A 22,499-nucleotide genomic window follows, 5' to 3' on the forward strand; every position below is an offset into this window, starting at 1 on the left:
GCCGCAGTGGGCGGTGCAGTTCCTCTCCGGGCCGCGGTGGGCGGTGCAGTTCCTCTCCGGGCCGCGGTGGGCGGTGCAGTTCCTCTCCGGGCCGCGGGGGGCGGTGCAGTTCCTCTCCGGGCCGCGGGGGGCGGTGCACCTCCTCTCCGGGCCGCGGGGGGCGGTGTGGTTCCTCTCCGGGCCGCGGGGGGCGGTGTCTCTCAGGGTTTCTGGTGCCTGGAGGCGGCCCGCAGCGCGGGGAACGGAAGTGGCGTCAGCGGCCGTTTCTGCGCCACGGAACCGGGTGGAAAAATCCGGGGGAGAGAGCGGCGGCGGCCCGGTGAGTGCGGGAGGAGGGGGGTGAGGCCGGTTGAGGCTGGGGGTGAGGCCGGGGGGGAGGGTGAGGCCGGTGGGATGGGGAGGGGATGGGGAGGGGAGGCCGGTGGGGTGGGGTGGGGAGGGGGGTTGGGGGTGAGGCCGGGGGGGGAGGGGGGTTGGGGGTGAGGCCGGGGGGGGAGGGGGGTTGGGGGTGAGGCCGGGGGGGGGGGGGGGGAGGGGGGTTGGGGGTGAGGCCGGGGGGGGGGGGGGGAGGGGGGTTGGGGGTGAGGCCGGGGGGGGAGGGGGGTTGGGGGGGGGGAGGGGGGTTGGGGGTGAGGCCGGGGGGGGGGGGGAAGGGGGGTTGGGGGTGAGGCCAGGGGGGGGGGGGGGGGGAAGGGGGGTTGGGGGTGAGGCCGGGGGGAGGGGGGTTGGGGTGAGGCCGGGGGGGGGGGAGGGGGGTTGGGGGTGAGGCCGGGGGGGGGGGAGGGGGGGTTGGGGGTGAGGCCGGGGGGGGGGGAGGGGGGTGGGGGGGGAGGCCGGGGGGGGGGGAGGGGGGTGGGGGGGGAGGCCGGGGGGGGGGAGGGGGGTGGGGGGGGAGGGGGGTTGGGGGTGAGGCCGGGGGGGGGGGGTTGGGGGGGGAGGGGGGTTGGGGGTGAGGCCGGGGGGGGGGTTGGGGAGGGGGGGGGTTGGGGGGGGAGGGGGGTTGGGGGTGAGGCCGGGGGGGGGGTTGGGGAGGGGGGGGGTTGGGGGGGGAGGGGGGTTGGGGGTGAGGCCGGGGGGGGGGAGGGGGGGGGTTGGGGGGGGAGGGGGGTTGGGGGTGAGGCCGGGGGGGGGGAGGGGGGTTGGGGGTGAGGCCGGGGGGGGGGGGGGAGGGGGGTTGGGGGGGGAGGGGGTTGGGGGTGAGGCCGGGGGGGGGGGGTTGGGGGGGGAGGGGGGTTGGGGGTGAGGCCGGGGAGGGGGGTGAGGCCGGGGGGGGGGGGGTTGGGGGGGGAGGGGGGTTGGGGGTGAGGCCGGGGAGGGGGGGAGGGGGGTTGGGGGGGGAGGGGGGTTGGGGGGGGAGGGGGGTTGGGGGTGAGGCCGGGGGGGTTGGGGGTGAGGCCGGGGGGGGGAGGGGGGTTGGGGGTGAGGCCGGGGGGGGGAGGGGGGGTTTGGGGTGAGGCCGGGGGGAGGGGGGTGAGGCCGGTGGGGGGGGGGGGGGGGAGAGGCCGGTGGGGGGGGAGGGGGAGAGGCCGGTGGGGGGGGAGGGGGAGAGGCCGGTGGGGGGAGGGAGAGGCCGGTGGGGGGGGGGGAGAGGAGGGTGAGGCCGGTGGGGGGGGGGGTTGAAGCCGGGAGGAGGGGGAGGGGGAGGCCGGTGGGGGGGGGGGGGGGGAGGGTGAGGCCGGGAGGGGGAGGGTGAGGCCGGTGGGGGAGGGGGGTTGAGGCCGGTGGGGGGAGGGTGAGGCCGGTGGGGGGAGGGGGAGGGTGAGGCCGGTGGTGGAGGGGGGTTGAGGCCGGGAGGAGGGGGGAGGGGGGAGGGGAGTTGAGGCCGGGAGGAGGGGGGAGGGGAGTTGAGGCCGGGAGGAGGGGGGAGGGGAGTTGAGGCCGGGAGGAGGGGGATTGAGGCCGGGAGGAGGGGGATTGAGGCCGGGAGGAGGGGGATTGAGGCCGGGAGGAGGGGGATTGAGGCCGGGAGGAGGGGGGTTGAGGCCGGGAGGAAGGGGGTTGAGGCCGGGAGGAGGGGGGAGGGGGGTTGAGGCCGGGGGGAGGGGGGTTGAGGCCGGGAGGAGGGGGGTTGAGGCCGGGGGGTGGGGGATGGGGGGGGTGGAGGGGGGGGGCGGCGGGGGAGAGAGGGAGGTGAGACAGGACGGGGGGGGGGGGGGGGGGGGGTGAGACCGGGCCCCGGGGGGGGGGTGGAGGGGGGGGGTGAGGCCGGGCCCGGGGGGGGGGTGGGTTGTGGGGGGTTGAGGCCGGTCAGGGGGGGGGGTGAGGGAGGCCAGGCAGGTGGGTGGGGAGAGGGAAGTGTGAGGCCAGGCCGGGGGGGAGGGGGGGGGGGGGTGAGGCCGGGCCCCGGGGGGGGGCAGGGGGAGAGGGAGGTGAGGCCGTGCAGGGGGGGGGGGTGTGGCTGGGTGAGGGGGGGTGGGGGTGGGGAGGTGCGCCGGGCAAGGGGGGGGGGGTTGAGTTTCCTGAAACCCGGTGAGGGGAAGTGAAAGGTTAGCTGATGGGAGAAAGTTGAGGGGGTGAGGGACTGATGGTGGTGGAGGGGGCTAGGGACTGATGGTTGTGTAGGGGGCGAGGGACTGACGGTCGTGGAGGGGGCGAGGGACTGACGGTGTTGGAGGGGGTGAGAGACTGACGGTGTTGGAGGGGATGAGGGACTGACAGTGGTGGAGGGGATGAGGGACTGACAGTGGTGGATGGGGTGAGGGACTGACTGTGGTGGAGGGGATGAGGGACTGGCGGTGGTGGAGGGGGTGAGGGACTGACGGTGTTGGAAGGGGTGAGAGACCGACGGTGGTGAAGGGTGAGGGATGGAGGTGGGAGTGGGGCAGCATGGTAGCACAGTGGTTAGCACAGTTGCTTCACAGCTCCAGGGTCCCAGGTTCGATTCCCGGCTTAGGACATAGAACATTACAGCGCAGTGCAGGCCCTTCGGCCCTCGATGTTGCGCCGACCTGTGAAACCACTCTAAAGCCCATCTACACTATTCCCTTATCGTCCATATGTCTATCCAATGACCATTTGAATGCCCTTAGTGTTGGCGAGTCCACTACTGTTGCAGGCAGGGCATTCCACACCCTTACTACTCTGAGTAAAGAACCTACCTCTGACATCTGTCCTATATTTATCTCCCCTCAATTTAAAGCTATGTCCCCTCGTGCTAGACATCACCATCCGAGGAAAAAGGCTCTCACTGTCCACCCTATCCAATCCTCTGATCATCTTCTATGCCTAAATTAAGTCACCTCTTAACCTTCTCTAACGAAAAGAGCCTCAGGTCCCTCAGCCTTTCCTCATAAGATCTTCCCTCCATACCAGGCAACATTCTGGTAAATCTCCTCTGCACCCTTTCCAATGCTTCCACATTCTTCCTATAATGCGGCGACCAGAATTGTACGCAATACTCCAAATACGGCCGCACCAGAGTTTTGTACAGCTGCAACATGACCTCATGGCTCCGAAACTCAATCCCTCTACCAATAAAAGCTAACACACCGTACGCCGCCTTAACAACCCTCTCAACCTGGGTGGCAACTTTCAGGGATCTATGTACATGGACTAGATCTCTCTGCTCATCCACACTGCCAAGAATCTTACCATTAGCCCAGTACTCTGTCTTCCTGTTATTCCTTCCAAAATGAATCACCTCACACTTTTCTGCATTAAACTCCATTTGCCACCTCTCAGCCCAGCGCTGCAGCTTACCTATGTCCCTCTGTAACTTGTAACATCCTTCCGCACTGTCCACAACTCCACCGACTTTAGTGTCATCTGCAAATTTACTCCCCCATCCTTCTACGCCCTCCTCCAGGTCATTTATAAAAATGACAAACAGCAGTGGCCCCAAAACAGATCCTTGTGGTACACCACTAGTAACTGGACTCCAGTCTGATCATTTCCCATCAACCACCACCCTTTGTCTTCTTCCAACTAGCCAATTTCTGATCCAAACTGCTAAATCACCCTGAATCCCATGTCTCCGTATTTTCTGCAGTAGCCTACCGTGGGGAACCTTGTCAAATGCTTTACTGAAATCCATATACACCACATCAACTGCTTTACCCTCATCCACCTGTTTGGTCACCTTCTCAAAGAACTCAATAAGGTTTGTGAGGCACGACCTACCCTTCACAAAACCGTGTTGACTGTCTCTAATAAAATTATTCCTTTCCAGATGATTATACATCCTATCTCTTATAAACCTTTCCTAGATTTTGCCCACAACAGAAGTAAGGCTCACTGGTCTATAGTTACCGGGGTTATCTCTACTCCCCTTCTTGAACAAGGGGACAACATTTGCTATCCTCCAGTCTTCTGGCACTATTCCTGTAGACAAAGATGACTTAAAGATCAAAGGCTCAGCAATCTCCTCCCTAGCTTCCCAGAGAATCCTAGGATAAATCCCATCACTGTCTGCGGGGTGTCTGCACGTTCTCCCTGTGTGTGCGCGTGGGTTCCCTCGAGTGCTCCAGTTTCCTCCCACAGGCCAAGGACGTGGGGATTAGGTGGATTGGCCATGCTAAATTGCCCTTAGTGTCCAAAAAAAAGGTTATTTGGATTACTGGGTTAAAGGGATTAGGTGGAGGAGGCGTGTGCTTGAGTGGGGTGCTCTTTCCAAGGGCTGGTGCAGACTCGATGGGCCGAATGGCCTCCTTTTGCACTGTGAATTCTATGATCCACGCAGTCACTTAAGGTCGGAATTGAATACGGTCCCTGCATGGGTCAGTGGGAGGAAGAGGGAGCATGGGGCAGTGGGACAGGGAAAACGTGAGAGGGCTCAGGGTTTGAGTATGACGGGTAGAGGAGGGAGGACATAGGCATTGGGAGGAATTGCAGAGCACTAATCTGGTGGCTGCTGGTGAGATTCGGGAGGTTACTGAGCTGATCCTGACACAGGCAGGTGCAGATTCCGGCAGTGCTCCTTGGATCATAATCAGGAGCATAAACTCAATGTAAATTCAGCAATGGACGTGTTGGTGTCATGTGTTTTATCAAACCTGAATACCAAGCTCAGGAATAATCAGGTTTTTGAACTAAAGCTGGCTTTACAGGATTGAATTCCATGGAAATGAACACTGCTGCTAAAGCCCATTACTTTCATTGCTCTGACCTTATATTAAAAGTTGCCTTGACGATGTGTGCAAGGATTTTTTTGATATCCTTGTAGTTGAAGCTTCAGCTTGTGCAGTATTGACTGATTCAAAAAAGAATGTTCATGGTTAAATGATTGGTCTTTGAGTTTATTAATACCGTATATACCCTTATAAAGGTTCATCTCATCCCTTGTTTAAAAAAGGGTGTAAAGATAAGTCCAGCAACTACAGGCCAATCAGTTTAAACCTGGGAAGCTTCAAGAAATGATTAATTCAGGGCCAAATAGATGGTCACTTCAGCAAATGTGGGTTAATTAATTTGTGAAAGGCAAATCGTCCTTACCTTGAAGTTTTTCGAAGAGGTAACAGAGAGGGTCGATGAGGGAAATGCTGCTGATGTGGTGTACATGGACTTCCAAAGGTGTTTGATACAGTGCCGCACAACAGACTTGAACAAAATTAGAGCTCATGGGCTAAAAGTGACAGTAGCAAAAAATCTGAAATTGTTTAAGTGACGAGAAATGGAGAGCAGTGGTTAACAGTTGTTTTTTCAGACTGGAGGAAGGTTTGTGGTGGAGTTCTCCAGGGATTGATGTAAGGCTTTCCTGATATATATTGATCTAGACCTTGGTGTACAGGGCACAATTCAAAAGTTGCAGATGATACAAATACTGTTGAGTTGAGGAGGAACTCCAAAAGAACACAGGTTGGTGGAATGGGTGAGTAAACGGCAGATGAAAGTTGATGTAAAGAAGTGGGAAATGATTCGTATTGGTAGAAAGAAGACAGAGACACAACATTAACTCAAGGATACAATTCCAAAGTAGGTGCAGGCGCAGAGGGACCTGGATGTATATGGATAAATGATTGAAGGTGACTAATTGAGAGAGCGGTTACTTGGGTTAGGATGCTTTATGTATGGGGGAAAGGGTATAAAAGCAAAGTTATGTAAATCTGTATAAAACAAAAACACGAAAAAAATTGTATAAACAATCTCAGCAGGTCTGACAGCATCTGTGGAGAGAGACGGGAGCTAACGTTTTGAGTCTGGATGACTTTGTCAAAGCCTCAACTGGAATATTGTGTCCAGTTCGGGGAATCACATTTACGAAGGATGCAAAGTACTTTGCCACCATTTCTCTGTAATGGTTATCATAATCATACTCACTTATTTCTATTTGTGTTATCACTTAATTCATTTTGTTGCAAATGCTGCTTATGATCAGAGAGAGAGCGTCTTTCATTCTTTTTACCACATTTCCCTACTGTGGACTTTATTTTCTGGTGGGTTTGTATGCTGTCATTTCCTGTTACACTTTTTATATTTCTTTTTGCTTTTCTCTCGTACTCTAATTTCTCCTTTTTTTAAAGTCATCTTTTTGCTGGTTTCTAAATTTTTTGTAATCTGTCCAACCGCTATTCTTTGCAATCTTGTATATATTTTCTTTCAATTTGATACACCCCTAACTTCCTTAGTTAGCCATGGATGGTGTCGTCTTCTTGTAACACCTCTCCATCTCGATGAAACATATTGTTACCCTGCACCTTGATAAACCAAAACTTTAATCTTTCTGTTTAACTTTCCAAGTATGTCAATAAGTAGAGGGTCCAACAAGGGACGGTGCAGTGCTGGACCTAATTCTGGGAATGAAGTCATCCAGGTCGTTGTGGTGGTGGTGGAGGGGCATTTTAGTGATAGCGACAACAACTTGGTAATTTAAGCTTGTTATGGGCAAAGAAATAGACAAGTTGCAAAAACGTTTTTTGGGGACGGCACGGCAGCACAGTGGTTAGCACCGTTGCTTCACATCGCCATGGACCTGTTTTCGGCTCCCGGCTTGGATCACTGTGTGCGGAGTCTGCACATTCTCCCCGTGTGAGAAATGTGCCAGAAAATGACATCAAGGAGAAGAATGTGTCAGAGGCTGGAAGTAGATGGGGGTGGTAATGCCCCCGAGTTGTGCAAGATCCTTGTGACACGAGGATGAATTTGGTGATTGGCAAGAGAGGGAGATTGGAGATGGGCTTGTGGTTTGCAAAGGCAATCAGGTCCATGATTGGATTTTTCTGTTGGAGGGGTGACGGTGAGTTTAAAAGGGAGTGTAACAGTACCTGAGGAGCAGCAATGACTCAATATAAACTCACTCAGAGGTCAGGAGGTTTTCACCTGGCCATCAGTTGGAATCCTGTTAAACGTTGATTAAGTTATGAATATGTTGGTGTAATGATTTTTTTAATCCCACAGATGTCTTGGATGTGGTCTGATTTGTAGCTCATCGTGGATTGGATTTGGATTAGTTTTATTGTCACGTGTACCGAGGTACAGTTGAAAAGTATTGTGCTGCGTACAGTTCAGACAGATCGTTCCAGGCATATAAAAAACGTAGGGCATTCATGAAAACACAATGTAAATACACAGGCATTGGGTGAAGCATACGGAAGTGTAATACTGCTTAGTAGAGAAGATGTGTGGTGAAGTCCATTTAGGAGTCTGGTAACAGCGGGGAAGAAGCTGTTGTTGAACCTGTTAGATCGTGTTCTCAGGCTTTTGTATCTCCTGCCCAATGGAAGAAGTTGGAAGATGGGTCTTTGATTTTGCTGCCCGTTTTCCCCAGGCAGCGAGAGGTGTAGACAAAGTCAATGGATGGGAAGCGGGTTCACGTCTCTCTGTAGTTTCTTATGGTCTTGGGCTGAGCAGTTGCCATACCAGGCTGTGATGCAGGCAGATGCGATGCTTTTTATGGTACATCTGTAAAAATTGTTAAGAGTCAATGTGGACATGCCAAATTCCCTTAGTTTCCTGAGGAATTATGGGTGCTGTTGTGCTTCCTTGGTGGTAGCGTTGATGTGGGTGGACCAGGACAGATTTTTGGTGATGTGCACACAGGAATTTGAAGCTGTCAACCATCTCCAAACAGGGGTGTGTACGATACTTTGCTTCCTGTAGTCAATAACTAGCTCTGTCGTTTGCTGACATTGAGGGAGAGATTGCTGTTGTTAAACCACTCCACTAGGTTCTCTATCTCCCTCCTGTACTCTGACTCATCGTTCGAGATCTGACCCATTACAGTCCTGTCATCAGCAAACCTGGAGTTGGAATTGGAGTCACATTTTGCCACAGTGTGTGTATATAGGGAGTATAGTAGGGGGCTAAGTGTGCAGCCTTGCGACGCCCCAGTATTGAGGACTATCGTGGAGGAGGTGTTGTTGTAGATCCCTACTGATTGTGGTTTATGGGCAGGAAGTCGAGGACCCAATTGCAGAGGGAGGAGCCATGTCCTAGGTTTTGGAGCTTTGACATGAGCTTTGCTGGGATTATGGTGTTGAAGGCGGAGCAGTAGTCAATGAATAGGAGTCTGACGTAGGAATCCTTGTGTCGAGATACTCCAAGGGTGAGTGTAGGGCCAGGGAGATAGCGTCTGCTGTGGACCGGTTGCAGCGGTATGCGAATTGCAGTGGGTCAAGGCATTCTGGGAGTATGGAGTTGTGTCTCATGACCAACCTCTCAAAGCATTACATTATGATCGATGTCAAGACCACCGGACGGTAGTCATTGAGGCATGTTGTCTGGTTCTTCTTTGGTATGATGGTGGTCAACTTGAAGCAGGTGGGGACCTCGGAATGGAGTAGGGAGAGGTTGAAGATGTCCGCGAACACCTCTGCCAGCTGGTCCGTGCAGGATCGGAGTGCACGACCAGGGACCCCGTCAGGACCAGTTGTTTTCCGAGGGTTCATCTTCAAGAAGGCCGACCTGACTTTGGAAGCTGTGACGGTGGGTATGGGTGTGTCTGAGGCTGCTGGGGCACTCGACAGCGATTTGACAGTTTCCTGCTCGAACTGAGCATAGAATGCATTGAGTTCATCAGGGAGGGGTGCGCTGCTGCCAGAGATTCTACTCGGCTTCGCTTTGCAGCCCATTAAGTTGTTTATGCCTTGCGCTGCCGACGAGAGTCCATGATTGGTCTGGTATTGTCTCATGGCACCCCTGATGACTTTGCGGAGGTTGTAGCTGGATTTCATGTATAGGTCAGTGTCGCCTGTCTTGAACGCCTCAGATCTGGCCCCGGAATGTGGCGACTAGGAGCTTTTCACAGTAACTTCATTGAAGCCTACTTGTGACAATAAGTGATTATTATTATCTGGCATTCAGTAGGGAATGAATCTCCCGATTAAACCATGGTGACTAACGTCATGCACCATAATACGGAACACCATATTATGGTCTGATTTTCCGAAGTGCGGTCGGGGAATGGATCGGTTGCGCCCTTGATGTTTGTGTAGCAGTGGTCAAGGATGTTTGCGCCCTTGGTGGGACAGGAGCTGTGTTGGTGGAATTTTGGCAGTGCACTCATGAGCTTGGCCCGATTGAAGTCCCCGGCCACGATGAACAAGACCTCCGGGTGTTCTGTTTCAATTAGAATCATAGAATTTACAATGCAGAAGGAGGCCATTCGGACCATCGAGTCTGCACCAGCCCTTGGAAAGAGCACCCACTTAACCCCACACTTCCAACCTATCAGTAACCCCACCTACCCTTTTTGGACACTAAGGGCAATTTAGCATAGCCAATCCACCTAACCTGCACATCTTTGGAGGAAACTGGAGCACCCTGTGGAAACCCATGCAGACACGGGACAAATGTGCAAACTCCACACAGCCACCCAAATTCGGAATTGCTAGCGTGCTGCCCACTTATTCATTTATAGCAGTGTACAATTCATCAAACGCCTTCTGCCTGGGGTGGGATGTAGATTGCTATGTTGATGGCAGAAGTGAACTCATGGGGAACGTAATACGGGCGGCACTTCATGGTCAGGTATTCCAGGTACGGGGAGCAGTAGGTTGCCAGGGTCGCCACGTCGAAGCATTAGGAGGTGTTGATGAGGAGGCAAACCCCTCCACCCTTCGCTTTGCCTGATGATGTGGTGCGGTCTGCCTGATGAATTGAGAAGTCGTCGGGTTGTAAGGCACAGTCCGGTGAGGCGGGTGAGCCATGTCTCTGTGAAACACAGCACACAGCAGTCTCTCGCTTTCCTTTGAGAGGTAAGTCTGGTGTTAAGCTCTTCCAGCTTGTTTCCGATTGTTTGGATGTTTGCCAGGAGTATGCTGGGGAACGGAGACTTGAAACCGCGTTGCTTCAGTCTCACCTGCAGATCGCCGTGTTTCCCACGCTTCCTCGGTCAGCGGCTGCTCCTGAATGGTCCCGAGATCTGCTGGGAGAAGTCTGATCTTGTGTCAGGTAAGTGGTTGAGTCTGGCGGGGGTCGGGGCACTGGCTTCATTTTTGGTATCAGGTCTGGCAGGGTCCTGGGCACTAGTTGCGATTTTGTGGTTGCCAGGTGGCATGTTCACGATCCGGTTGGGCCTTGGGTTCTTGAATATGGTCTACCCTTTGGCGCTTTTGGGTTGTCGCATGGGGTCTCCGCCGTTTTGGGGTCTTTCCGGGTCTCGTGGTCGGGGGCCTGGTCAGGCTTCCAGCAGCTGGATCAGGTGTTCCCGGGGGTGCCGTTGCTTCCCAGGCTGGATTGGGTGCTCCGAGGGCTGGGTCAGGTACTACGCGAGACTGCGGTCGGGCCTCATCCACTTCCAGGTCGAGGCCAGGGTTGGGTCGCTGGAGGAATCCTGTTGGGTCGGACCGAGTCATGTGGGTCAGCCTATGCAAGTTCTTCAGACTTGCAAGAGAACATAAAAGGGAAAGGTTAGAGATAATGTTAGTGTTAGAATTAAATTTTAAAAGATTAGTATGGTTATGAGAGAGGTAGGAAGAGGATCTGTGTGAGAGAGCTCGGAGAATCACCCAGCTCTGGTGCCATCTTGCTGGCAAAGTGTACACGCCTCTAGGTATTTGCACTGGTTTAGCGGATTCTCTTCCAGGCAAAACTAGTCACAGCAATGAATGATGTTAGATGCAGAACAAATGGAGGAATTGTTATTATTGGCTTGGGATATTTCTGTAATGAAATGAGAAAGGCACCATCTGCAAGATGCAGTGCAGCTACTCACTGACCGACAATCTCTACCAGCTGCAAGAACAAAGGCAGCAGATGCATGGGAATACCACCTGCAACTTTCCCCCAAGCCACACGCCAACCTGACTTGGAAATATATCACTGTTTCTTCACTGTCACTGGGTGGAAATCCTGGAACCGCCCCCTTCCCTAACACCACTGTGGGTGTACCTGTACCACATGGACTGTGGCAGTTCAAGAAGGCAGCTCTTCACCAACTCAAGGATAATTAGGGACAGATAATAAAGCTGCCATCAATGCTCAAGTCACAGGAATACATTTAAAAAAAAATCTGCAGGCCGAGTTGTGTAAGGATCCACCTTTTAATCCCTGTTTGTTCCCTGTTTTCGCCTTTTATTTTACTATCAACATTTTGATTTAAGGAAGATTTATGGAACTGTGTCTTTAATTCGAGCAGAAGCCTGGGTTGGTTTAAACTGGAGATTGACCTGTGACTTTAAGGAAAGTGGCTTGTGCCTTTAATTCAAACAAACAGATTCCAGATAGTGATGCTGATTTGGGCTGGTGATTGAAGATTGGCTGACAACAGTGCTGACTCGATTTGATTGATGTGGCTGGTGGCCAATGAATGGCCCAGAACGATTTGATTGATGTGGCTGGTGGCCAATGAACGGCTCAGAAGGCTGTGATTTTGTCCCTGCACCAGTGATGATTGGATATTTTTCCTCTGAGATGCTTTTGAGTCACGAGGCTGGTTTTCGGAGTTTCGCTTTCTGGTCAAAAGCTGGAAGAAGCATCTCAAAGGTCTGAATGAATTCTCTCTAAGCAACCCAATGTAAGAGCTCTTTTCCTCCTCCAGTATGGCTGGATGTAATTTTATTGAAACTAAAAAGGATTGAGATTAAAACTCTGCTGGAAGCTGGGTTTGGTGCCAGACAGAGTTTTAGGAGACAAGAAGGATCAAAGGGGGACCTTTGATTTCAAGGCCCAGTCTTAAAAAGGCTAGTCTGTCGCTCCAGAAGAAATCTTGCTGCCTGTGAGTACTGAATGAATGTTTCTGCTAGAAGACCATCACCTTCTGCACACCGATGGCTTCACTCACTCTGGGAGGACAGCTTGCTGCAAAGAATTCACCGTTGAAAGCAAGGACTCTTTTCTTTTTGCCTTAATCCCTATTATTGTTACCCATTTCCACCCCTCTGAGTTTGTTTCTTTGTGTGTGTGGGTGGGTAGCGGCTGGAGTGATTAAAGTGGGGTAGCAGGTTAGCTTGGTGTTATTTTTTGTAATTCCTGCATATTTAATCTTTATATTTCTGTTATGAATAAACAGTAATTGTGTTTGAACTTACAAACCTGGTGACTGTAAATTATTGGGCTGCCAAGGGCCAAAGAATTTGGGAATTTTATACAAATTATTGGTTAATTCACTTGTGTTGGGACTCCAGGGCCTGTGGGCTGGAATCTACCACGCACTCACCCAGAGTGTTGTAATAGCTCAGTTTTTTCTTGTAGTAAGTAACTCGCCTCTTAGAAAGAGATGATATTTCTCAGTCTTGCTGTCAGTGAAATCAAGAGTATAAAGTTGGTATTTAATACGATTTGTGGCATTACCCAAGGTAATTGTGCAGGTTGTTGCCCATGAGGCAGATTACACCCCATTTACTCTTGATTCACAAGAGACATGGGCTACTTACGAAGCTATGCTCAGCAGTGTGCATTTTGGAGAGGTAAGAGTAGTCACCCACACACTTTCCTGAGGCTTCAGTGGTGCTGCTGGTAGATGTATTTGGGAATCTAATGTGCTTTTGTCATCACATTGAGCAATGGATAAACCAGTGGAAAGATAAGTATGATAGTTATCCCAGCTAATGATTAATTTCCATTCCTGTGAGTCTTTTGCTATGGTTACTAAATACTACAAGCATAACCTAAACTAGAACGAGATAGCATTATACAATTTTCTTTCTAATTTAGAATACCTAATTTTTTTTTTCTCAATTAAGGGGCAATTTAGCGTGGCCAATCCACCTAACCAGCACATCTTTGGGTTGTGGGGGTGCAACCCACGCAGACACGGGGAGACTGTGCAAACTCTACATGGACAGTGACCCAGAGCCGGGATTCGAACCTGGGTCTTCAGCGCTGTAGTCCCAGTGCTAACCACTACGCCACGTGCCGCCCTTTTTTCTTTCTAATTTAGCACTGGGGGGGGGGGTCCTGTTTCCCACTGTGAGATTCAAGGGTTGCTCCTTGTAGCAAAGCAAACCTGTCACTAACCATTTCTTAAGAACATTTTATTTTTCCTTTTAAGGAGCAATTTAGCGTGCCCAATCCACCTACCCTGTACATCTTTGGATTGTGGGAGTGAGTCCCTCATAGACATGGGGAGAATGTGGAACCTCCACATGGACAGTGACCCGGGGCCGGGATCGAACCTGGGTCCTCGGCACCGTGAGGCAGCAGTGCTAACCACCAGCAGTGCTACCCGTGAAGGGACACTTGACATTCATTTGAAATACATCGTTGCCAAAACTATTTCCCTGAGAACTTGGATTACACTGATGGGGCGTGTTTTCTGTACTGATGTTGCAAATTGTCAACTGTAGGTTTTTCATGTCATCATAGAATCCCTACTGTGCAAAAGGAGGCTTATCGAGTGTGCACTGACCCTCTGAAAGAGCTTCCTAACCTAGGCCCACTCCCTGCCCTATCCCCAGAACCCCATCTAACCTTTGGACAGGAAGGAGCATTTTGGAATGGTCAATCCATCTAACCTGCGCATCTTTATTTCCTGTGGGAAGAAACCGGAGCACCCGGAGGAAACCGGTAGCACAGTGGGTAGCACTCCAGGGTCCCGGGTTCAATTCCGAGGCCACTGTCTGTGTGGAGTCGGCACGTTCTCCCAGTGTCTGTGTGGGTTTCCTCCGGGTGTTCCGGTTTCCTCCCACAAGTCCTGAAAGACGTGCCGTTAGGTAATTTGGACATTTTGAATTCTCCCTCTGTGACCCGAACAGACTCCGGAATGTGGCGACTAGGGACTTTTCGCAGTAACTTTATTGCAGTGTTAATGTAAGGTTACTTGTGACAATAAAGATTATTATTTAAAAAAATTATTATTAGGAACCATACGGACACGGGGAGATCGTGCAAACTTCACAGTCACCCAATGCTGGAATTGAACCCGGGTCCCTGGTGCTGTGAGGCAGCAGTGCAAGCCACTGTGCCACCGTGCCGCATTATGTGAAGACTTTAGAGGGGGTCAGAAGATTCACATGAATGGTACCAGATATGAGAATGTCCAGTAATGGATGGGAGAATGTGGGGCACGAGAGAATAGATGGTTGAGAGTAGATTTGACAGAAGTGTTCAGAATCATGAGGGACCTAGTCCGAGATGGGGAGAAACTGTTCCCATTGGCTGGAGGGTTGAGAACCAAAGGGCACATTTGAAATGATGGGCAAAAGCAGCAAAGATGATATGAGGCAACACATTCTGAACAGTGAGTGGTTTAGATCTGAAATGCACTGTCTGAGGGCGGGGTGGAGGCATGATTGAATTGCGATTTAGGATTATGATTTAGATAAGCACCTGAAGGAAGTATTTGCAAAGCTACAAGGAAAGGGCCAAGAAGTGGGAATAGCTGAATTGTTCTTGTATTAATTCATCTGGCATGAACTCAATGGGCCAAATGGCTTCTTTTGCTGTAGCCATTCAATGATTCTATAGAAGTATTCTTTACATGGTGATGAGGAATTTTTAAACTGGGAGTGTCAGTTGCTGGAAGGTGTTAGATGAAGGTGGGTTTGGGAACTTGGTGTTGGGTCCTTACTGTTAATAGATTGCAGAGAGGCAAGCTGCTGTCAGCTGTGTACTTAATTCAGTGGATCCTCTATTTGACATGGTATGTCTGTGCTTTGCTCACAAAATGGCAGTACTTTGTTCTAAGATGTGTGCTTTTCCACCTAAGCTGGTCTTGGCAACTTTGCTTACTGAGGCCTTGAACTCCTGTTATCATCAAATCATCAGCTAACAGCTCTCCTAGCAAAGTAATGGACCTCCTACTGAGCCCTGTAGGGCCCCACAGGAAACAGCCTTCCAGTCACAAAAACACCCTTTGCTTCCAAGTCTGGATTTAAATTGCCATAAGACATAGGAGCAGAATTAGGCCAATCGGCCCACCGAGTCTGCTCCGCCATTCAATCATGGCTGATATTTTTCTCATCCCCATTCTCCTGCCTTCTGCCCATAACCCCTGATCCCCTTATTCATCAAGAACCTATCTATCTCTGTCTTAAAGATACTCAGTGAATTGGCCTCCACAGCCTTCTGTGGCAAAGAGTTCCACAGATTCACCACCCTCTGGCTGAAGAAATTCCTCCTCATCTCTGTTTTAAAGGATCGTTCCTTTAATCTGAGATTGTGTCCTCTGGTTCTAGTTTTTCCCAGAGGTGGAAACATCCTCTCCACGTCCACTCTATCCAGGCCTCGCAGTATCTTGTACGTTTCAATAAGATCCCCTCTCATCCTTCTAAACTCCGAGTACAGACCCAGAGTCCTCAAACGTTCCTCAAACGACAAGTTCTTCATTCCAGGGAACATTTTTGTGAACCTCCTCTGGACCCTTTCCAAGGCCAGCACATCCTTCCTTAGATATGGGGCCCAAAACTGCTCACAATACTCCAAATGGGGTCTGACCAGAGCCTTATACAGCCTCGGAAGTACATCCCTGGTCTTGTATTCTAGCCCTCTTGACATGAATTCTAACATTGCATTTGCCTTCTTAACTGCCGGCTGAACCTGCACATTAACCTTAAGAGAATCGTGAACAAGGACTCCCAAGTCCCTTTTTGCTTCTGCTTTCCGAAGCATTTCCCCATTTAGAAAATAGTCTGTGCCTAGATTCCTCCTTCCGATGTGCATAACCTCACACTTTTCCACATTGTATTTCATTTGCCACTTCATTGCCCACTCTCCTAGCTTGTCCAAGTCCTTCTGCAGCCCCTGTGCTTCCTCAATACTACCTGTCCCTCTACAGATCTTTGTATCATTTTCAAACTTAGCAACAGTGCCTTCAGTACCTTCTTCCAGATCATTAATGTATATTGTGAAAAGTTGTGGTCCCAGCACAGACCCTTGAGGCACACCACTAGTCACCGGTTGCCATCCTGAAAAAGACCCCTTCATCCCCACTCTTTGCCTTCTGCCAGTCAGCCAATCCTCTGTCCATGCCAGGATCTTACCATGGCCTTTTAACTTACTTAACAGTCTCCTATGTGGCACCTTGTCAAAGGCCTTCTGGAAATCTAAATAAATCACGTCCACTGGTTCTCCTATGTCTAACTTGCTTGTTACCTCCTCAAAGAACTCGAACAGATTTGTCAGACACGACCTCCCTTTGACAAAGCCGTGCTGACTCAGTCCTATTTTACCATGCACTTCCAAGTACTTCGCAATCTCATCTTTAATAACAGACTCTAAAATCTTACCAATGACCGAAGTCAGGCTAACAGGCCTATAATTTCCCATCTTCTGCCTCCCTTCTTAAACACTGGTGTCACATTAGCCACCTTCCAGTCCTCTGGGACCCTTTTATCACAAGGGCTCTTATTTTCCTGAGGTCTCCATGTGGGATCTTGTCAAAAGACTTGCTAAAGTCCATGTAGGCTCTATCAAATGTGTTAATCCTCATTGGCTCTCTTTGTTACTTCCTCAGAAACTTAATCAAGCTCGTCCGACATGTCAAAGTTGCTGACTGTCCCGGCTGAACCCCCAACCCTCAACAAATGCATTTGTAAAATTGACTGCACCACTTCTGAGATTTATCAAGACTGACTCTACTATTCATTTCTGTTTTAGCCCCTTGGCATGCTTGCTCAGTTAGATTTTAGTTGGCAAGTGTATATTATTTATTTGACAACCGTTTTTAGATGTGCCAAACTGTGGATGTTGCAATCTGCAATAGTTGGGATAAGTGATGACCAGCTACAAAGTTATACAAAGGGAACAAGGAAAAAGATGGAAAATTATAGGCCAATTAGCCTAACCTTGGTTGTTGGCAAGATTCTAGAATCCATCGTTAAGGATGCGATTTCTAAATTCTTGGAAGTGCAGGGTCGGATTAGGACAAGTCAGCATGGATTTAGTAAGGGGAGGTCGTGCCTGACAAACCTGTTCGAGTTCTTTGAAGAGATAACAAATAGGTTAGACCAAGGAGAGCCAATGGATGTTACCTATCTTGACTTCCAAAAGGCCTTTGATAAGGTGCCTCACGGGAGACTGCTGAGTAAAATAAGGGCCCATGGTATTCGAGGCAAGGTACTAACATGGATTGATGATTGGCTGTCAGGCAGAAGGCAGAGAGTTGGGATAAAAGGTTCTTTTTCGGAATGGCAACCGGTGACGAGTGGTGTCCCGCAAGGTTCAGTGTTGGGGCCACAGCTGTTCTCTTTATATATTAACGATCTAGATGACGGGACTGGGTGCATTCTGGCTAAGTTTGCCGATGATACAAAGATAGGTGGAGGGGCAGGTAGTATTGAGGAGGTGGGGAGGCTGCAGAAAGATTTAGACAGTTTAGGAGAGTGGTCCATGAAATGGCTGATGAAATTCAATGTGGGCAAGTGCGAGGTCTTGCACTTTGGGGGAAAAAATAGAGGCATGGACTATTTTCTAAACGGTGACAAAATTCATAATGCTGAAGTGCAAAGGGACTTGGGAGTCCTAGTCCAGGATTCTCTAACGGTAAACTTGCAGGTTGAGTAATTAAGAAAGCAAATGCAATGTTGTCATTTATCTCAAGAGGCTTGGACTATAAAAGCAGGGATGTATTTCTGAAGCTTTATAAAGCATTAGTTAGGCCCCATTTAGAATACTGTTGAGCAATTTTGGGCCCCACACCTCAGGAAGGACATACTGGCACTGGAGCGGGTCCAGCGGAGATTCACACGGATGATCCCAGGAATGGTAGGCCTAACATACGATGAACGTCTGAGGATCCTGGGATTATATTCATTGGAGTTTAGGAGGTTGAGGGGAGATCTAATAGAAACTTACAAGATAATGAATGGCTTAGATAGGGTGGACGTAGGGAAGTTGTTTCCATTAGCAGGGGAGACTAGGACCCGGGGGCACAGCCTTAGAATAAAAGGGAGTCATTTTAGAACAGAGATGAGGAGAAATTTCTTCAGCCAGAGAGTGGTGGGTCTGTGGAATTCATTGCCACAGAGGGCAGTGGAGGCCGGGACGTTGAGTGTCTTTAAGACAGAAGTTGATAAATTCTTGATTTCTCAAGGAATTAAGGGCTATGGAGAGAGAGCGGGTAAATGGAGTTGAAATCAGCCATGATTGAATGGTGGAGTGGACTCGATGGGCCGAATGTTCTTCCTTCCGCTCCTATGTCTTATGGTCTTATACTAAATACTAATCTGCTGTAGTCACAGTTGTCACAAGATCAGTTAGCAGGGTATTTAAAATGCTGCTTTTCTGTTTAATGTAGTTTGTGTTTCTATCAGAGTTTGAGTCACTGAACTAGTACTGTATTTAGGATAACTATTTTAAAACTGAAACTGGGTGTTTTGAAATAAAAACTGTTCTGGTAAAGGGCATTGGCCTGAAATGTTATCCATGTTTCTCCCTCTCCGCAGTGATACTTAACCTGCTGATTATTTCCAGCAATCGCAGTCTTCTGAGTCACACAACTTTTACCGTGCAGGAGGAGACCATTTGGTCCATGGAGTCTGCACTGGCTTTCCGAAAGAGCATTCTGTCTAATCCCACTCCTTATCCCCGTAACCGTGCCCATTCTTTTCAGAAATCCTTTTGAACACCTCGATCAAACCTGCCTCCTCCACCCTCTCAGGAAGTTTGTTCCAGACGCCAAACACTGTCTTGGTGAAAACATTTTTCCTCGCATCACATCTCTTTATTTTGCTAATTATTTTGAGTCTGTGCCCTCCGGTTTTAACACTCACATGAGTGGGAGCAGTTTCTCATTATTTACCCTGTCCATATCCCTCACGATCTTGAATACCTCTATAAAGTCTCCTCTCAGCCTTTTCTCCAGGGAAAACAGTCCGAATCCTCCAATATATCCTCATGGCTACAGATCTTTATCCCTGGGATAATTCTTGTGAATTCCCTCTGCACTTTCTCTAATGCCTTCACATTCTTCCTCGAGTATGGCGCCCAGAACTAAAAGCAATTCTCCAGATGAGGCCTCACTAGTTTCTTATCCAAATTCAACATGTCCTCCCGACTCTTGTACTCAGTGCCCCCATTAATAAATTTTACAACACCAGGTTAAAGTCCAACAGGTTTGTTTCGAATCACTAGCTTTCGGAGCACTGCTCCTTCATCGGGTGAGTGATGAAGGAGCCTAATGAAGGAGCTGTGCTCCGAAAGCTAGTGATTCGAAACAAACCTTGTTGGACTTTAATCTGGTGTTGTAAGACTCCTTGCTGTGCCCACCCCAGTCCAACACTGGCACCCCCACATCATGGCTCCCGTTAATAAAGGCTAAGATACTACATGCAACATTAACTGCTCTCTCAACGTGTCCTGCCACCTTCAATGACTGTACATAAACACCGAGGTACCTCTGTTTCTTGCATCTCCTTTATTTTAAAATGTCTCGTCCCCCATATTCTTTCTGCCAAAATGAATCATCCCACACTTCATAGAATCCCTACAGTGCAGAAGGAGGCCAAAACTTTGACAAAGAGTCATCCAGACTCCATGTTAGCTCCCTCCTCTCTCCACAGATGTTGTTAGACCTGCTGAGATTGCCCAGTGTTTTCTGTTCTTGTTTCTTATCGTAGAACCTTTTCCTTTTATTCTATGAGCTAGAATTTTGCTCACAAGTCTGTTGTGTGGCACTGTATCAAATGCCTAGACACCACATCAACAGCATTGCTCTTATTAACCTCCTCTATTACCTCCTCAAAAAGCTCTAGCAAGTTAGTTGAACATGATTTTTGAATAATGAATCCAAGCTGGCTTTCCTTAATTACCCTGCATTTGTCGAAGTGACTGTTGATTTTGGCCTGAACTAGAATTTCCAGAGGTTTCCCTACCACTGAAGTCAAAGTGACTGGTCTGTAGTTGCTGGCTTTACCCTCGCACCCTTCTGTCCGAGCAGACAGATGGGGCCTCAGCTCACAGCACATCCGAAAGACAGTGCAGCACTCCCTCAGTACTGCACTGGAGAGTCAGCTGTGATCTTTGTGCTTCAGTCCTGGAGTGAGACTTGAACCCAGGATCTTGTGATCCAGAGGCAAGTGCTTTACCAGCTGAGTCACAGCTGACACAAGGAAGAAATGTACAAACAAATTAGGGAACTGAATACAAAATGTGGAATAATCATTGGGATTTCAACAGATATTATTTGGACAGAAGAGGGGATAAGGGAATGTAATTCTTACAATGTGTACAGGATAATCCAGTGTATGAAGAACCCAACAACGGACAGTTTGCTACTGGGTCTCATAATGGGAACTGAGGGAGAACAGATAAATGAAATAAAAGTGAGAAAGTATTTAGTCATTAAGCTTGGCAGGAATCCATCTCACGAGTCGATGATTTGTCCGTAATCTGGCACATTTGCTGCAGCGGAAGACCGAGGGTTGACAGGTTCACCATTCACTTGCCTCCTATTTTCTCTGGGCCCGCTTATCGACCAGTTGAGTTTTCTTTCATTTTTAGAAAAGATTTTTATTGAGTCATTTATAATTTTAACATTTTAAACAAAGAGATCCAATACACACAAAAACCCCACAATAACATACCCCCCACCTCCCCAAGCATAGACCCTAACTATCTCTCTAACTACCCCCTCCCCCACGCTGACGGTCAATTTTCCTTGAAGAAGTCGATGAATAGCTGCCACGTCCGAGCAAACCTCGAAAGTGAACCCCTGAAGGTGAACTTAATTTTCTCTAGCCTAAGAATCCCTGCCATGTCACTGACCCAAACACCTGACTTTGGAGGCTCCGAGTCCCTCCATCCCAACAAAATCCGTCTCCGGGCTGCCAGGGAGGCCCCCCACCCCACGTACATGGTTCGGAGGACTCCCCCCACACCTGTCCTCCACCTCCTCAAAACACCTACTCATCTGGGCCACAGTCATGAGTCCTGTGGACCATCTTGAACTAGATCAGGCTAAGTCAGGCACCACAATGAGGATGCAATGACTCTCGTCAGGGCCTCCTTCCATAACCCGACTTCCAACTCTTCCTCGCACTTCCTCTTCACCTCCCATATTGGAACCCCTTCCTACTCCATCAACTCTTTGTATATTTCCGAGACCCTCCTCTCCCCGACCCCTGTTGTAGACATCATCTTATCCTGTAGTCCCCTTAGAGGAAAGGCCGGAACCTACCTCTGGACAAAATCCTGCACTTGTAGGTACCGGAACCCGTTCCTCCTGCAAATCAAACTCCTTCTCCAAGCTCGGGGAAACCCTCCTCAATGAAGAGATCTCCAAATCTCTTGATCCCTGCCCGCTGCCACCTCCTGAAGCCCCCCGGAGCGAACCGGTGATTGTCACAGATTGGTGACCACACCGACGGCCCCCCCAGTCCCATGTGCTGGCTCCATTGTCTCCACACTCAGGGCTGCCACTACCACTGGGCTTGTGGAGTACCGAGCCGGCAAGAACGGCAGAGGTGCCGTTGACAAAGCCTTCAGACTCGTGCCCTTGCAAGATGCTGCCTCCACTTGCTCCCCACACCGACCTCTCCCCCACTACCTATTTCCTAACCATCAATATATTAGCCGCCCAGTAGTAATTAATAAAGTTCGGAAGAGCCAACCCCCGCTCAAGTAGGACCTTCTTCACCCTCGGGGCTCTCCCGGCCCATATAAATCCCGAGTTCGCCACATTCATCTTCCTAAAAAATGCCTTAGGGATGAAGATTGGAAGACACTGAAACACGAACAGCAATCTCGGGAGGATTGTCGTTTTCGGTCTGTATCCTCCCCACCAATGACAGTGGGAGCACGTCCTACCTTTGGAAGCCCCCTTTCATCTGCTCTATCAACCTGCCCAAATTTAATTTGTGAAGCTGACCCCAGTCTCTTGCCACTTGAATCCCCAGGTACCTAAAACACCCTCCCATCACCTTGAACGGCATCTCCCTCGAACCCGGTTTGTCCTTACATTTGCCACCGGTGCCTGATACAGCAACCGGACCCACTCCACAAATCCCTGCCAAAACCCAAACCTTCCCAGGACCTCCCAACCTCCCACAGATATTTCCACTCCACCCGATAGAAGGCCTTTTCTGCATCCATGACCACCTCGACCTCGCGCCCCTCCACAGGCATCATTATTACCTTAAGGAACCTCCGAATGTTGGACGTAAGTGTCGTCCTTTAACAAATCCTGTCTGGTCCTCCCCTATTACCCCCGGACAACATTCCTCTATACGTGTGGCCAAGATCTTTGC

The 22,499-nt window shown here is 50.2% G+C and overlaps 1 protein-coding gene across 1 annotated transcript in view; it reads left to right on the plus strand.

Moving 5' to 3' along the window:
- The first annotated feature begins 216 nt into the window (after positions 1 to 216).
- LOC140411187 (cullin-9) overlaps positions 217 to 22,499 on the plus strand; it is a 463,592-nt gene continuing 441,309 nt past the window's right edge. The window contains exon 1 of the mRNA XM_072500276.1: positions 217 to 319. The gene's annotated coding sequence lies outside the window, so the exon portion shown is untranslated. The remainder of the gene's footprint in view (positions 320 to 22,499) is intronic.

The sequence above is a fragment of the Scyliorhinus torazame genome, chromosome 4 (assembly GCF_047496885.1).
Source record: "Scyliorhinus torazame isolate Kashiwa2021f chromosome 4, sScyTor2.1, whole genome shotgun sequence".
Classification (NCBI taxonomy): Eukaryota; Metazoa; Chordata; class Chondrichthyes; order Carcharhiniformes; family Scyliorhinidae; genus Scyliorhinus; species Scyliorhinus torazame.